Source organism: Bos grunniens, chromosome 20 (genome assembly GCF_055505025.1).
Source record: "Bos grunniens cultivar Pamir isolate PY7600 chromosome 20, Bosgru_T2T1.0, whole genome shotgun sequence".
Classification (NCBI taxonomy): Eukaryota; Metazoa; Chordata; class Mammalia; order Artiodactyla; family Bovidae; genus Bos; species Bos grunniens.
This window is the reverse complement of record NC_141184.1, coordinates 65,639,152-65,656,300: the sequence shown is the minus strand read 5'-3', so window position 1 is coordinate 65,656,300 and position 17,149 is coordinate 65,639,152.

Sequence of the window (17,149 nt, the reverse complement as noted above, 5' to 3'; positions counted from 1 at the left end):
AAGCAGAAATAGATGTTTTTCTGGAACTCTCTTGCTTTTTCCATGATCCAGCGGATGTTGGCAATTTGATCTCTGGTTCCTCTGCCTTTTCTAAAACCAGCTTGAACATCAGGAAGTTCACGGTTCACATATTGCTGAAGCCTGGCTTGGAGAATTTTGAGCATTACTTTACTAGCGTGTGAGATGACTGCAATTGTGCGGTAGTTTGAGCATTCTTTGGCATTGCCTTTCTTTGGGATTGGAATGAAAACTGCCCTTTTCCAGTCCTGTGGCCACTGCTGAGTTTTCCAAATTTGCTGGCATATTGAATGCAGCACTTTCACAGCATCATCTTTCAGGATTTGCAATAGCTCAACTGGAATTCCATCATGTCCACTAGCTTTGTTCGTGGGGATGCTTCCAAAGTCATCATATGGTCCATCAATTCCACTTCTGAGTATACCCAAAAGAATTGAAAACAGGTTCTTGAAAAGATATTTGTGCACTCTTGTTCACAATAGTAGTATTCACAAAAGTCAAAAGGTAGAATCAACCAAGTGTCCACTGATTAATACATGTACAAAATGTACTATATACATGCAATGGAATAGTAGCCAAAAAGGAATGAAATCTGATTCATGTTATACCATGACTGAACCTTGAGGACATTATGGTAAGTGAATTAAACCATTTATGAAAGGGCATACACTGTATGATTCCACTTGCATGAAGCATCTAGAACAGAAAATTGTATAAATACAGAAGAAAAATGACAGTTTAGGGGCTGCGGGAGGGGAGAATGAGGAGTTACTATGTAACAGGTATAGTTTTAGATTTATAAGATAAAAAGAGCTCTAAAATGGCTTACACAACAATGTGAGAGTGCCTAACACTAAACTATACTCTGCAGCTTAGTTTGGGTTAAAATGGTTAAGGGGGCAAATTTTTTTTTAAGAGGACAAGTTTTATGTTATGTGTATTTTGTGCTCAGATGCTCAGTTTTGTCCAACTCTTTGCATATGTTACCACAACTTAATTTTTTTCAAGTTTAAACATAAAAAAGACAACAAAATATAAAGAAATTCACAGAAACAACAATAACAAAACCAAAACCAAGTGAAACAAAATGATAGGATGTCATTTCTGAGACACAGATTGTAAAAGACTGTAACTTCCTTCTTACTCTCCTGCTTGACCTGAGAAAACTTGCTGCCATGTTGAAAATGCCCATGTGGCAAGTCATTAAGGATGGCCTCCAGCCAACAGCCAGCAAGAAACTGGGGCCCTCAGTTTAATATCCTGCAAGAAACTGGATCCTGCCAGTGACCACATAGGTAAGCTTGGAAGCAAATTCTTCTCCAGTTGAACCCTGAGATGACTATAGCCCCGACCAACACGTTGATCACAGCCTGGGACAGACTCTGAGCTGGGGCCCAGCTGTACTGTGCCCTAGGAAAGCTATGAAATAATAAATATGATTTTCAGCCACTAAGTTTTGAGGTGACTAGTTACACAGCAGTAGCTTGCCAAATAAAAGGACATTGAAATGGAAAGAGAATAAGCAAACAGTAAGAACAATGAGAAAACAAGTGACTGATGTCTGAAGCATGTCTAGCTGCAAAGTTTCCTTTTCACACTATTGAAATTCTTCCCAAAACCTCTTCCTGGGTGAGGAACACAGTTGATGGAGACCATACTACATTTCAACATTTTCAACATGGGTGGCTCTGCCTGAGGAGGATTCATGGTTCCTGGACTTGCAGGAAGCTGAAGTATTTTCCTGGTAAATATGTATTTAAAAGATAGAAATAAGAATACTTGGTTGTATTCTCTCTGTGTGTGTTAAAACCATTCTATTTGAGTCAAACAATTTAGAAACTGCAATCACTGTAAGGGATATTAATGTCAGTCACAGACAACTGAAGCATTTAAACCAATTCACTCCATCCTTCCAGAAATTAGAAACATCTGAGAATTTACAATTACAGGAAAAATAAATGTCTTCCTGACTCCCAGGATGAAGTTCCATATTTAAGAAAGCTAGTTAAAGACTGTAATCTACATTCCAAAGAGAATCCTGTTACTCAGAGACTTGGCCTTATAAATCTAGGTTCCAAAATTAGAATGAGGCTACCCCCTAAGGCCTGACAAATAGAGCCAAAGGCACTGCTGGCCACCAGGCCAGCATCAGCCCCAGGCCCCTCTCCAACCAGCAGCAAGAAGGCATCTGGTGACGTCACCTGTGAGCTGATGGTATGGTGATGGTAACGGGAAGCCCAGCCACCCAGTTCTGAGCAACTCAAATGTCCAGGGCTGCAAGTCCACTGCACTGCAGGAAGTGATGCAGTGTGGTCGTTCAAAGTATGGGCACTAGAGCTGATAACCAGCGCAGGAATTCAGGCTCCGCCACTTGTAGCTGAATAACTGTGGCAGGTACTTTGGACCCTCCTTGTCTCTTTCCTTGCCTGTAAAATGGACTTACAGCAGTTACTAAAAGGTAATTATGAGGATTAAATGGCATAAAGCACATAAATCACACAAAACAGTGCCTGGGACAGAGCTGCTGCTGCTAAGGCGCTTCAGTCGTGTCCGACTCTGTGCGACCCCGTAGACGGCAGCCCACCAGGTTCCCCCGTCCCTGGGATTCTCCAGGCAAGAACACTGGAGTGGGCTGCCGTCTCCTTCTCCAATGCATTAAAGTGAAAAGAGAAAGTGAAGTTGCTCAGTCGTGTCCGACTCTTAGCAACCCCATGGACTGCAGCCTCCCAGGCTCCTCGGTCCATGGGATTTTCTAGGCAAGAGTACTGGAGTGGGGTGCCATGGCCTTCTCCGGTACAGAGCTAGCAGTCAATGAATGTGTAATAATAGCAATGAGAATTATCATTATTAATTATCATCATTATTACCACTATAGCCTTTGTTATTTCTTAGAATCAGTACAGTAACAATGCTAACCTGCATTCAGGAATGGGCTTTTCTCTTTTCCAAAGGAGGAAAATAGAAACTCAGAGGAGTGAGATGTCTTTTCTAAGGTCACACAGTCACTGAGGCTCACCTCCAGGTGTGTCTGACTCCAAGCCCGGAGTGATATTCCCACTATCTCAGGTTTGGGTACTGATACACCCTGTCCTCGTCTAATTCACTCAAGCACCTTCCTCCTTGCTTTTAAGTCTTACTTAACTTACTTAGATTCTGGAGGTTTGCTGCCCAGATGGCTTAAAGAGAGGCCAAAACTGGAACATGTAAAGAAGTAAAAATCACTGGAAAACTCTGTGGGATGAGATGGAGGAGAAAGGCTGCTTCCTCCTTTTGGGAATACATAACACAGGAACAGCCATTTCCTGGATGAAATTTCCATATATGGATTTGTGTAAACTTTACGATATCCCAGTGAAATGTAAATGATCATCCCTATTTTTAAGATCATTTTTTTTCTTGTTTGAATGAATGAATAAATTGGCTGAAACTCAGAAAAATAAATAAATCTATTTTTCTTGTTTGAAAGACTGGACAGATGAATATGTTTTCTGAGGCTCAGACAAGTCAAGTCATTTGCCCAAGCCTCACTATTTGGGTCTAGCAGAACTGGGACTCAATCCCTTCTCTTCTGACTTTAAGCAGTAGTTCTTGTTATTGTGTCCCATTTCACAGACAGAGAAGCTGAGGACCCAAAGGCAAACTGACTGGCTCCAGATCATGCAGCTAAAAGGTGGTTGAGATAGGATTTAAGCCCAGAATTCTCTGGCTCTGAGGGCATTGCTCCTTTTTCCTGCATTTTATTTTTAAATTTTATTTTTAAATTGAGATATAGTTGCTTTACAGTGTTTCAGATGTACAGAAAAATGATTCAGTTATACACACACACTATGCATGCACACACACATTCTTTTTTCAGATTCTTTTCTGTTATAGGTTGTTAACGATATTGAATATAGTTCCCTGAATTATACACTAAGACTTTGTTTATCTATTTTATACATAGGCTTATGTATCTGTTAATCCCAAATTCTTAATTTATCCCTTCCACTCCTTCTCCTTTAGTAACTGTAAGTTTGTTTTCTGTTTGTGAGTCTATTTCTGTGACAGAAAACAACAAAATTCTATAAAGCAATTATCCTTCAATTTAAAAACAAATAAATTTTAAAAATTAAAAAAATAAGTTCTTTGTATTAGTTTTTTAATTACACCTATAAGTCATATCATATAATATTTGTCTTTGTCTGACTTGCTTCACTTAGTATGCTAATTTCTACGTCTATCCATGTTACTGCAAATGGCAATATTTCCTTTTTATGGCTGAGTAGTATTCCATTGTATATATTCCAAGTAGTATTCCACATCTTCTCTATCTATTCATCTGTCAGTGGACATTTAGGTTGCAAAGGCATTACTCTTCGTATTAAGTAGGCCAAAATGTTTATTTGGGTATTTTCATAAGTTATGGAAAAACAAGAATAAATGTTTTGGCCAACCCAGTACAAAACCTGATGGAAGGTACCTGGTGAAGAGGAAGCTCCTTCCTCATGGCCTTGCCTGGTTGGTCTTCTGCCCTATTAGACTCCACGGCTTAAAGTATTTCTATTTAGGGATGTTCCAAAAGCCAGCAAACCTACCCACCACATCAAAACCCCTTCAGCTCTGCCCACCACAAGTTGGCCTTAGTCAGTGCATGGGCCCTCAGACTTTGGACTGTTTCCCTTTCTTCTTTGCATTCAATCATCATAATCTGAAATTATTTACTTGTTTTCATTTGCACTCTCTCCCCAAATGGAAGCTCTATGGAGGCAGAAACTTTGCTGTTTTATTATCACTGTATCCTCGATATCCAGTCTCTGACATGGCATGTAGGTGTCCAATAAATCTTTATTGAATGAATGAATGAATGATGAACATTAATTTCATGTAAGACTGAAAATTTTCATCAGAAAAAGAAGTCACTCTGGCTTTATCTTTGGCATGGATTGTCTCAGCACTGCCGATCTCTGGCTAGCTGGGCAACTTCAAAAATGCTCTTTGAACCTAACAAACCACTTTGCCTCCGAAACTCCCCAGTTTGCTGATCAGGACAATGAGGGAGAGAGAAGGGGACATGTTGGAAACCCCATGTCTGGAAGAAAATGATCCAGGTATGAAGAAGAGTCGGTGGCATCGAAGGTTAGACCCTGGGAGCAAGGGGAGGATGGGGTGGGCCAACCTGTCTGACCGGATGAGTCCGAGGCCACATCTCTGATTTACGCTGCAACTTTGTCAAATGCCCTCTATCAAGACAGCCTAAGCTTCACCCCAGACAAGTGCACAGGTGGCACAGTAGTAAAGAATCTGCCTGCCAGTGCAGGAGACACGGGTTCGATCACTAGGTTGGGAAGATCCCCGGGAGTAGGAAATGGCAAGCCACTCCAGTATTCTTGCCTGGAAAATTTCATGGACAGAGAGACTGGAAGGCTACAGTCCATGGGGTCACAAAGAATCTGACACAACTGAGCACGTACACACACACACACACACACACACACCAATGCACACAAAGTGTTTACAGCCTATGTGCAAGTCCTTATTCATGTTTCATCTAACAAATATGTATCAACTGTCTACCTTATATGTGCCAGGCACAGAGGATAGTTCAGTGACTAAAACCTCCTCTTTGCTTCCCGTGCAATCTAAGACAACTCACAGTCTAGTGAGTGATTCTCAAAGTGGGGCTCCTGGAGCAACAGCATCAGCATTACCCAAGAACTTGTTAGAAGGGCAAATTTGCCAGCCCCAGCTGAAGTCTATTGAATGAGAGTCATTACAAAGAAAGATGCAGAGCTGTATGTTCTGATACCAAATATGGTCAACAAAGATAAAAAAGCAAGGAGCAGAGGACATGGGCACTATATTCTTATCAGTGTGTGCATCTTTTTAAAAAGTTTTATTTTATATTGGAGTATAGTTGATTTGGGCTTCCCTGGAAGCTCATCTAGTAAAGAACCTGCCTGCAATGCAGAAGACCCCAGTTCAATTTCTGAGTCAGGAAGATCCCCTGGAGAAGGGATAAGCTATGCACTTCAGTGTTCTTGGGCTTCCCTTCGGCTCATATGGTAAAGAATTTGCCTGCAATGTGGGACGCCTGGGTTCAATCCCTGGGTTGGGAAGATCCCCTGGAAGAGGGCAGGGCAACCCACTCCAGTATTCTTGCCTGGAGGATCCCATGAACAGAGGAGCCAGGTGGACTACAGTCCATGTGGTTGCAAAGAGTCAAACATGACTGAGCAACTAGTTGATTTACAATGTTGTTAGTTTGAGGTATACAGAAAAGCAATTCAATTATACATCAAAATGATTTGACTATATATCTATTGTTTTTTTTAATTGTTTCCCATATAGATTTTTACACAGTGTTGAATAAAGTTTCTAGTCCTATACAGTAGGTCTTTGTTAATTATCAATTTTATATACAGTAATGTGTACATGTTAATTCAACCCAAACCCTAACTCTGATCCCAGCTTCCTGATTTATCCCTCCCTCAACCTTTTCCCTTGCTGCTGCTGCCACTAAGTCGCTTCAGTCGTGTCCGACTCTGTGCGACCCCATAGACAGCAGCCCACCAGGCTCCCCCATCCCTGGGATTCTCCAGGCACGAATACTGGAGTGGGTTGCCATTTCCTTCTTCAATGCATGAAAGTGAAAAGTCAAAGTGAAGTCGCTCAGTCGTGTCCAACTCTTAGCGACCCCATGGACTGCAGCCTACCAGGCTCCTCCGTCCATGGGATTTTCCAGGCAAGAGTACTGGAGTGGGGTGCCATTCTTTTTCTATGTCTGTAAGTTTCTTTCTTGTGTGTGTGTTTTAAAGATGTGCTGACCTTTGTACAACGTATCCCTAGAAGGATACACAGGAAAGTGCTTCCTTGTGCTTGTGTCTAGGAAAGAGATGTGGGAGTAATAAGTGGACAGGAAACTGACTTTAGCTTGTATAACTTTGATACACACTGTATTCATTTCAGGACAACACAACTCTTGGTGTTAGTGCTTGCCCTCTCTAGACAGGTGGCAGGGTCTCTTCCACAGACAGCTAGTGGGGTGTTGCTTTAGTCTTGATGTCCAACCCTCTTCCTTCTTTCTTCCATGAGGCAATTTCTGGTGCCCAGTCTTCTCCAGACCCCTGCCCAGGGGGAGCTTCTAATCTGTCTGGTGAGATAGACAAGGTGAGGAGGAGACAGTTACAGGGAGATGAGCTGAGCAGCTCACGGGCCAGGGCGGGCTCCGAGAGCACAATTGGGTGGCAGCTTGGAGCAAAGAGTGAAGACTCATCTCAAACGGCAGGGGAGTGTTCAGGGAGGAAATCAGGCTGTTTCAGAAACTGCAGGTGTTTCCAAATTTGTCACGTGTGCATGTGTGTGGAGGGGGGAGTCAGTCCAAGAGACAGGGTGACCAGCCGTCCCACTTTGCTGGGGACCAGGGCAGGTTTTGGGAGGGGGGTAGCTTTAGGGATACAACTGAGAAAGTTGTTCTCCATAGGGTAGGTGCAGATGGTATAGATGAGGCAGGAAAAAGAGGCAGGCAGGTGGACTGAGGTGGAAATGGTCTGGGGGAGGACTTTGACTGTGCTTGGCTGAGGCTGATGGCCTCGTGCAGTCACAGCCTCTGTGGTACGCACACATCTCCACACTGCCCATCTTCAAAATGAAACATCCCAGATTCCTCAGGTTTGAAAATGCACCTTCTGTTTACCTATATATCTTACCTCTCAGTCTTAGACAAAACAGCAAATTTTATCTCTCTGCATTAGAGCAAGTTTGGTGTGTAAACCTCCTCTGCATCGTCCCGTACCTGTGGTCCTAGAGCCCTCTCACCCATTGTCATGGTCAGTATTCAGGGGGCCTGAGATAAAATTGGGTCATTTCCAGGACAATATAGTGGGAACAGCGGAGAAGGCAATGGCACCCCACTCCAGTACTTTTGCCTGGAAAATGCCATGGATGGAGGAGCCTGGTGGGCTGCAGTCCATGGGGTCGCTGAGGGTCGGACACCACTGAGCGACTTCACTTTCACTTTTCACTTTCATGCATTGGAGAAGGAAACGGCAACCCACTCCAGTGTTCTTGCCTGGAGAATCCCAGGGACGGAGGAGCCTGGTGGGCTGCCGTCTCTGGGGTCGCACAGAGTCCGACACGACTGAAGCGACTTAGCAGCAGCAGCAGCAGCACAGTGGGAACGGAATGTGCAGAGAGGATTGTGAGAAAAGAACCTTTATTCTCACCACCCCTGCCACCCCCCGCAACCCCTCCTCTGTGGCCTCTGGCTTGAACTGGGTGCAGCTGAGTGCAGGTGATTACATCTATTGCCCAGCCCATTGCTTTTTGATGACCTAAGTGAAGAGGGTTGGTGACCTAATTCTGTTGCCCCTGAGATTTTTGCCCAACCTTGGATCACAGTGGTAATTGGTCTCAAGTGACCAGGTCCAGGTCTGGGGCCTCTCTGCCCAGCTCAGCCCAGCACTCAGACACAGGGACTGGGGGAGTTAGTTGTTCCTCACCCCAAGCCAAGCAAATCAGGAAGACTCCTGAGGAAGTACACCCTTGCCTAGTTCTCTCTGGAAGGCAGTTTCCAACCCCAAAAGCCTGGTGGTAAGTTGATATCTCTGCATCTACTTCCGCAGCCTTTGGGGCAAGGCTGGGTCTGGGGGCTGAGATTTATTTGCTGCTGCTGCTAAGCCGCTTCAGTCGTGTCTGACTCTGCGCGACCCCATAGACGGCAGCCCACCAGGCTCTGCTGTCCACAGGATTCTCTAGGCAAGAATACTGGAGTGGGTTGACATTTCCTTCTCCAGAGATTTATTTGACCTGCGTGGAACTTGAGGGCTTAGAAGTCCTTGAAGGTTATATGGTCACACATCATCTTGCAGATAGTTAAACTGAGCTTAGAGGTAGGAAGATACTTGCCCAAGGTCACTGGGATGTGCTGAATTGTGGTTCCCCCCGACCCTGCCGTCCCCCACATCCCACTGTTTCAATTCACATGCTGGAGTTCTAACTCGCAGGATCTCAGAAGGTGACCTTAGTTGAAAGCAGGGTAATCAAGTTAAATTGAGGACATCAAGGTGGGGTCTAATCCAACAGACCAGTGTCCTTACAAAAGGGGGAAATTTGAACACAGACAGGCACACAAGGAGAATGCCATGTGAAGATGAAGGCAGAGATTGAAGTGATACTTCTATAAGCCGAAGACTGGCAGAAAACCACAGGAACAGGGGCAATGCCTGTGACGGACATCTCTCACAGCAATCACAGGGAACCCACCCGATGGACACCCTGCTACCGGACGCCTGCCCTCCAGCACTGTGAGACAATGCGTTTCCGTTCTTTAAGCCACCTAGTTTGCGGTACTTTTTTAAAAATTAAACTATAATTGACGTTCAGTGTTGTGTTCGTTTTGGTACTTTATGTAAAGAGAATGGTCCTATTGGACTAGGGCCCATCTTAATGTTGTCAGCTTTAGGTCGTTACCTTGGCAAGACCCTATCTTCAAACAAGGTCACACTCTGAGGTAGGGAGGGACGGGGTTGGGTCTTCATCATGTGAATTTGGTGGACGAAGTTCAGCCCATGACAGTCACTCAGCAAACTGTTAGCGTGGAGAAAGCAAGAATCCATCCCAAACCTGACTTCTCGTGCTGTGTTTTCATAGACTCTCCCTGAGAGAAGGGCTGTGTCGGAACAGAGTTTCATCTCTTTTGTTAAAAGATGTACATGGCCCCTCTGGTCTTTTCTGTAAACAACTTCTCGTTTCCTCTCTTTGGTGGAGAGGGCTGGCACCAGATTCCGGGGCCATCACCCGACGCCCCACCCCACCCCTGCCCCCTGCCAGGGTTCCTGGCAGGACACAGGAAGTCCCAACTAATCGTCATGTCTCTTCAAAGCATTTTTCTCCTACCTTTGATTTTTATTGGTTTGTGTCTGAAATGCTTTGTCTGTAATTACACAGTTTGCTGCCTGTCTTGTTTCATAATGACTCATATGAAGTACATGTAGCAGCAAAGGGAAGCACATAACTAAGTGGACATTTAATAATTAGTATTCATTAAGACAATTATTTAAATAAATTAGACTCAGTTAAATACAACCATTTTGCGGTGCTTCAAAAACAAACAAAAAACACCTGCCTAGTTTAACATGACAGCAAAAGAAGAGAAGGGGGTAGAAGGAAGGATTCAAAGACAAGAGTAGAAGAAAGAGGGGCCTGGGGAGAACACAGCAGATGCAGATAAATGTCTGAAAACATTTGAAAGTAGCATATTGTGTTTCACATCAGTAATCAGAATGAGCATCTATTAAGGACTCCCTAAATAGCAAGTCCTTTGCCTGCATGATCTTTATTTCATCCTCATACCAAATTAATGAGGCAGGGACTTTTATGATTATTGCCATTTTACAGATGAGGAAACTGAGGTTGGCCCAAGGTCAAGAGCTGGTAAGTAGGTAATGGAGCCGAAAATTGAACCTTGGAGGCTGCCTTCCAGAACCTGTCCCAGTAACCTCTTGACTCAAAGGCCCTCCCCTTACAGGTGTCAGACAGTGGGAAAAATAAGCCAACTCCCTCAGGGGGGTGGAAAATGGGCAGTAATGCCTGCAAAATAAGTAGATTCTTTTGGATCAAGCTTAGGGTAGTGGTTAAGCGCCTAAATTCCTGAAGGAAACTGCCAGGGCTCATATCTAGGTTCCCTATTGATTCAGAAGGCCCTGTTTCCTAGTTTGCAAACTGCAATAATAATAGTACCTTCCTGAGAAGAAAGAAATAGTAGCTGCTGGGTTGTGAAGGAAGATCTCAGGGAGCCACCAAATCAATGCTTGTCCAGACCTTGGTATGACGACATCTGATGATCCAACCTCACCAAGGACTGGCCCAAGGTCTGTCCATGGCGACCACTGAGACCTGCGGCATTTGTCACCTCTGATTTGCCCTCCAGGTAGGTGCATTCTCTTGATGTGTCCCAAGTATGGAGAAGAGTGAAATCTGAAAATTTCCCATGAGGGCATAAGCCCCAGGGCCCCTATCATGAGAGGGAGCCTCAGCCTAGGTCCCTGGTTGGTTCCTTCCCGACCATGGTGGGTGTGGTATCTCAGAAAATTGTCAGAGTCGTGGTGCCTTCCAGTCACTAGAAATGACCCAGCACTGAGGATTCAACCCCTGTGCTTCATGAACTCCCACCTATATCCAAGTATGGTCTTCATGGGCATGAAACCTGGCCCATCACATAGGTACCTATGCTTAGAAGAACCTTGATTGTGATTTAATGCTCCGTCTCGAAATTCTTCACAATTTTGGAACAAGGATCCCACATATTCATTTTCACTGAGTCCTACAAATTATGTAGCCAGTGCTAAGAACAGTTTCTCTGCTGTAACAAAGAGACCCAGAAATCCAGTGACTTAAATAAGACTGAGATTTAATTCTCTCTGTCATAGCAGCCCAGAAGTAGGTTGTTCAGACAGTAGTGTGGCTTTTCCATCTTCAGGGTGTGGCTTTCCAATCCCTTTGGATCCAAAGAGATTGTGTCATTCTCACCTGCCTTCAATCAGTGAGAAGGAGAAAGTAGCCTGGAAAGCACATAGCCAGTCTTAAAGGGCCAGGGCTGGCAGTGGTGCCTATCACTTCTGCTCTCACCCAATGGTATGAACAAGATCACATGGCTAGACTTAGCCACCAGGAGGGCTGGGACATATAAGCATTAGCCAGCGGGGGCTTGTTTTGAGATAGAATTCCACAAGAACCAGCACATTGGCACACCACTAAATCTTCCTCAGACTACAGCATTCTCAGACTGATGTTCTCATGCCAATCAGCTGTCTGGTCTCTCAAGGATAAAGAGAATCTGTGTCTACAAGCCCCACTGAAATTGCATGCAGAATTGCATACACTTGCATTTTCCTTAGAAGAGGGTTTAGGGGATCTCAATGGGCTCTGGGACAGCCTCCTTCACCCTCCCCCCAAGACAAAAGAGTACTAAGGCAAGTGCTTCAGTGCCGAGATGAGTTTCAGGCAAAGAGGAGGACTACATCAAAGCTAAATCAGAAAAAGTCTGTTTGCTAGATATGGAACCAACTATGCCAGGAGGCAGCAAACTAATGTGTTGCCTCTTCTTGCAAATAAACTTGTGCTGGAGCACGGCTACATCTGCTTATTTATACATTGCCCATCGCGGCCTTCCGCGACAGAAGGAAGACAGAACTTACTGCAACAGAAAAGTTGAATGGTGACAACAGGTGCCTCCAAAGCCTAGAATATTTACTATCTGGCCCTTTGCAGAAAACCTTGGCCAGCTCCTGAACTAAACAGATGAGGGCTACCTTCTTCGATCTGAGAACCTGAGGTGCTCTCCCAACTGGAAGCTGGCAGTGAAGAGGTCTGTGTATTCAGAATTGAAGTCCAAAGGGGAGCGGAAAATCCTAAGATGACCGTATTGGTGATGGCGGCTAATGGTTTTCTACAACACTCTCCCATCCTCCGAGAACTTTGGAAGACCTGCCTGAGAGGCAACATGAGACACGGAAAGCTCGTCTGACCGCCCATCTCACTTACTCCCTAACTTTCAAGTGTTCTTTGTTTTGAATCTCAGTGGCTTGGTCTTTAAAATGTGGCTACTAAGTGTGACGGTGAGGGTAATAGACGTGAGATGCAGCACAGAAGGTCTGGCCCAATCCATGTTAACTCTTAAAAGGAAACCCTTGGGGCCACCATGGAGTTTGGAGGTTGATATGTCCATCTCCAGCTAACCTGGAGGCAGGCATATAAAGCCTCAGTAGTTAGTTGAGGCTTCTGAGATTTTCTTCTTGGCTATTATTTTTGCCCAAAGGCTGATGTCAAGAGTGAAGGTTTTTCTGTGATGACGGCCTTGGATGCCTTTGTGGTGGGTTGGCAGGCACTCCACCTGAGTTTCAGCCTCTTTCAAGGAGGTGGGGCCTCAAAAGGCAGCTTCCTTCCTGGCAGGGGAGCCCTCCATGAGGGGCACGGGGGTCCAAGTGTGGGGATCTGAATGGGAGAAATGAAAGAATTATACCCGGGGGAAAAAAATGTGATGGCTTATCACTATTTACAATAGCCAAGTTGTGCAAACAACCTAAATGTCCATTGACAGAAGAATGGATAAAAAGGATGTGATACATATACAATAGAATATTACTCAAATACAAAAAAATAATGCCATTTGTAGCAGCATGATGGACCTAGAAATTACTATACTAAGTGAAGTCAAAGACAAATTTAATATATCATTTATATGTGGAATCTAAAATATGATACAAATGAACTTATTTGCAAAATAGAAACAAACTCATAGACATAGAGAACAGACTTCTGGTAGTCAAGGGGGAGGGAGGGATTGAGAATTTGCAATTAGCAGATGCAAACTGTTATATATAAGATGGATAAACAAGGTCTTACCATATAGCACAGGGAATATCCTGTCACAAACCTTAATGGAAAAGAATGTGAAAAAGTATATATACATATACGCATAACTGAGTCACTTCAGGGTACGACAAAAGTTAAGATGACTTTGTAAATCAGTTACAGTTCAATAAAATTAAAGCGATGGCTTATGCAAGAGTGTTGGGTCTGCCACCAATGCCCTGTGTGGCCTTAGGTGAGTGTCTTAACCCTCCTGGGCCTGTCTTCTCCTTGGTGTCATGAGGGGATGATGAGCTGGTTCTGAACATTGTAATTTTCTTTGATTCCCACCCTGTGATCAGAGAAGCTGCTTCTTTCTGAACTCTCTCCAAGTGTTCCTCATTCCTCAGGAAGAATACCTCCTGATGCCTGGAAAAGGGCCTGGTCAGGACCATATTTAGAGCCGTATTCCCTCACAGGTCCTCAGGGCCCTGCTCCTGTCCATGATCACAGCAGCGGAGCCAGTGGTCTGACTCATGGGGCTGCACCGCCCAGACATTAAGGGATTTCAAACTGGAGGATGAGACACTGCTATGATTTAATAGGATGAGAGAATAATGTGGCCTTGTTAGTAACCCGGTAAAACTAAGCTTTCCTAATGCTTAGGGTGCACTGGCTAATTAGACATCCTAAGTATGTGAGTGCTAAGTATAGTGGCCAAGAACAGGGACACTGTCAGACTGGTTCAGATTTCTTTGCTCCTCTGGCACTAACTAGCTGTGAGATACTAATCGTCACTGGTCTTCAGTTTTCTCTAAAATAAGTGGGGATGAGTAATAATACCTAACAAATGCCATTATGGCAAGAATTAGATTAAAAAGAATGAAATTCTGCAAGAACAGAGGAATCCAAAAGTTCCTGGACTTACTCTGCTCACGGTGTCTGAGCATCTAGGTAATTTTTCCACAGTGCCCTAATGAAAGGAAACACTTAATAGCTCCAGTTATTAATTAAGCAGTTAGTTCCACCTACAAATTTAATAACTATCTATGTCCTAACAATTTAACATTCATTTAAAAATAGTATACATAAATCAAAAGAAAACTAATATTTTTTTATTTATTCTTAAAGAGTCAAAATTACTTCCAAAGGGATATGCTTGAGTCCCATGTGCATTCATGCTCAGTCTCTTCCGTCATTTCTGACTCTTTCAACCCCGTGGACTGGAGCCCGCCAGGCTCCTCTGTCCATGAGATTCTCCAGGCAAGAGTACTGGGATGGGTTGCTATGGCCTCCTCCAGGGGATCTTCTCAATCCAGGGTTCAAACCTGGGTCTCCTGCATTGTAGGTGGATTCTCTACCCACTGAGCCACCTGGGAAGCCCTTGGGTACCACACACCTTCTCAAACCTTGAAAAGTACATGAAACACCACCACCCTCGTATCCTATTTCACACTGATTTTCATGCTGCCCTTGTCTTTTATTACAGTAACTGCTGAAAATCAAAGTTATGGCATTGTCAAAAGGGATATAGCACAGTCTAAGGTTGCACCTGGGATCTACCTTGAGCTATTAGTTTGCAGGGTACCCTACAGATTTCAAGTATCAATGTCTTTCCTTCGAAATTTAAAATAGGGTAGAGCATCATTTGTCTGCTGCACCACTCTAGAGAGCTGGAGCTCACAAATAAGAACCTTGCCAAGGTTCCTTTCCCTTGTTTCTAGCAACCACCAACTCCTGGAGGCAACATCAGATTCGTACTGTGTCCCCAGCATCCAGAACTAGCTGCAGCAAAGACTAGATGTTCTGCTTGATATGAAATGAAGACCTTCTTCGTCTCCATATTCAGTGACCCTCCTTCTCATGCCTCACTCCCCTCCCCAGACCAAGCCAACACTTTGCCAGGAAAAACCGATCCAACTCTTGCACGTAGCTAATTCATTAGCTGACTGTCTGACTCCCCAGATTTGACTCCATAAATACCAGCTGTGAGGTGGCTCCCTTGTTCGTTTCACCTATCTTGACTCTAGGTTCTACCCGGTCCTACACAGTGTTAGATTTAACTGGGCTCCAAGTACTAGGACTTTCAAGTACAGCAGTGTTCCTCACGGTGGGGTCCTCAAACGACTCGCAGCAGATTCATTCACACTGGGGTGTTGTTCAAAAGAGAGGTCATGGGCACCAGCTCACAACAACTGACTCTTTTCTTTACACTTCTTTCAAGAATCTCCCCAGGTCATTCCTGGAATTGCCCCACTACCCTTATGCCCACTGACATTCATTTGGAGAATTAATGTCAAATGATTGTTGTACAAGAATCAGATACCACTCAACACAGCCCTAAGGGCCCAATAGCTTCTGAAAACATGCTTGCAGGATGGTGATTTCTGAAAGCAGATCCTCCTGCTTAGATCATCTGGGGGTTGATGGCTTTCCCCCAAACATTCTTGTTATCGCCAAGAGACTTTGGGAACAGATTAATGAGCGCTCTTTCAACTGGCTCCAAAGGATCTTGGTTGAGAACTTCCTGGACAGAGACCCCACTTCATCTCCCAAGTCTCCAAGATCTCCCAAGCGCTTGTTTATGGTTTATTGAACTAGTCTCGATTCCTGAGTCTGTAGTTACTTTGTCTTTTTAAACCTCTTCTTGTAAAGTGACTCTAGAAGCCTGTGCATAATTAAAAATGATTCTTTGTGATCTCTAGGCACTTCATATCATTATCAATGGTGTCAAGTGTTTTGAAAGACTTACAGAGGTAATCCCCTGGTGGTCCAGTGGTTAAGACTCCATGCTCTCACTGATGAGGACCCAGGTTCAACCCCTGGTCAGGGAACGAAGATTCCACAAGTTGCGTGTTGTGGCCAGAGAAAGGCTTGCAGAAAAGTTATTTGATGACTCTTCTTTCTCATGAGGGAGGGGAATTTTGGTGAACCCTCAAGAAAATTGCGATGGCTTATGCTTCAGCCCCATCCTGGCATCCTAATGGCCTTTACCCACCCCAAGAGAACTAGATATTTTTTCTGAATGGCCACACTCAAGACTCCAGAGACCACCACACCAACTTCACTCCATCTTGGTCTGCTCCCATAGTACTCTGGGCTGATTAGGCAAAGTAACTATTAGTGAAAAAAGTTACCAGATTTACATAAAACATTAAAATAATTTTTTAATATTTCAGAGGTTTTCTTAAAAAAAATCAGATGAGTTAATGGATCTCAAAGTACTAGACCTTTTTTCTTCATAATCAGGCAGATAACTTTATTAGTTTCTTCTACAAGACAGTAACATCAACTTTTTTAAACAAAAATCTCAGATCATTTGAGAGGCCAAATAGATCCAAGGAAGGAAGATGATAATTAGACAGTTAAATAATCAAAAGGCACTGCAGCACCACCTAAAACCTACCTCCATGGTGGTAGTAAGCTAAGGAAGATTAAGCTACAGTGAAATAATTTCATGTTAGTGCTCCAGATTATAGAGCAGAAACTGAGTTTGCTTTCCAGAAGACTATGGCACAGGGGTCACTTGGGAACAAGTAGATATTTGGCCAGGAAAAAAGGTCAGACCAAATAAGCCTGCTCCAGCCTTACAGGGATTTAGCAGCCAGAGTTGGGTTCAGGCTGCCCCAGGCTCTTGCTCTAATTTAGTATAGACTTTAGAGAACTTGTCTCATGTTGGGGTGTGGGGGCTGAAGCATTCACATGCAAAGTAGTCTGAGCTTCCCCAAACACGTTTACACACCCTACAACAAGCTTTCCAAAGTCTCCCATCTTGCAGCAGCTGAGCTGTAGTTAAAGCTGCAAG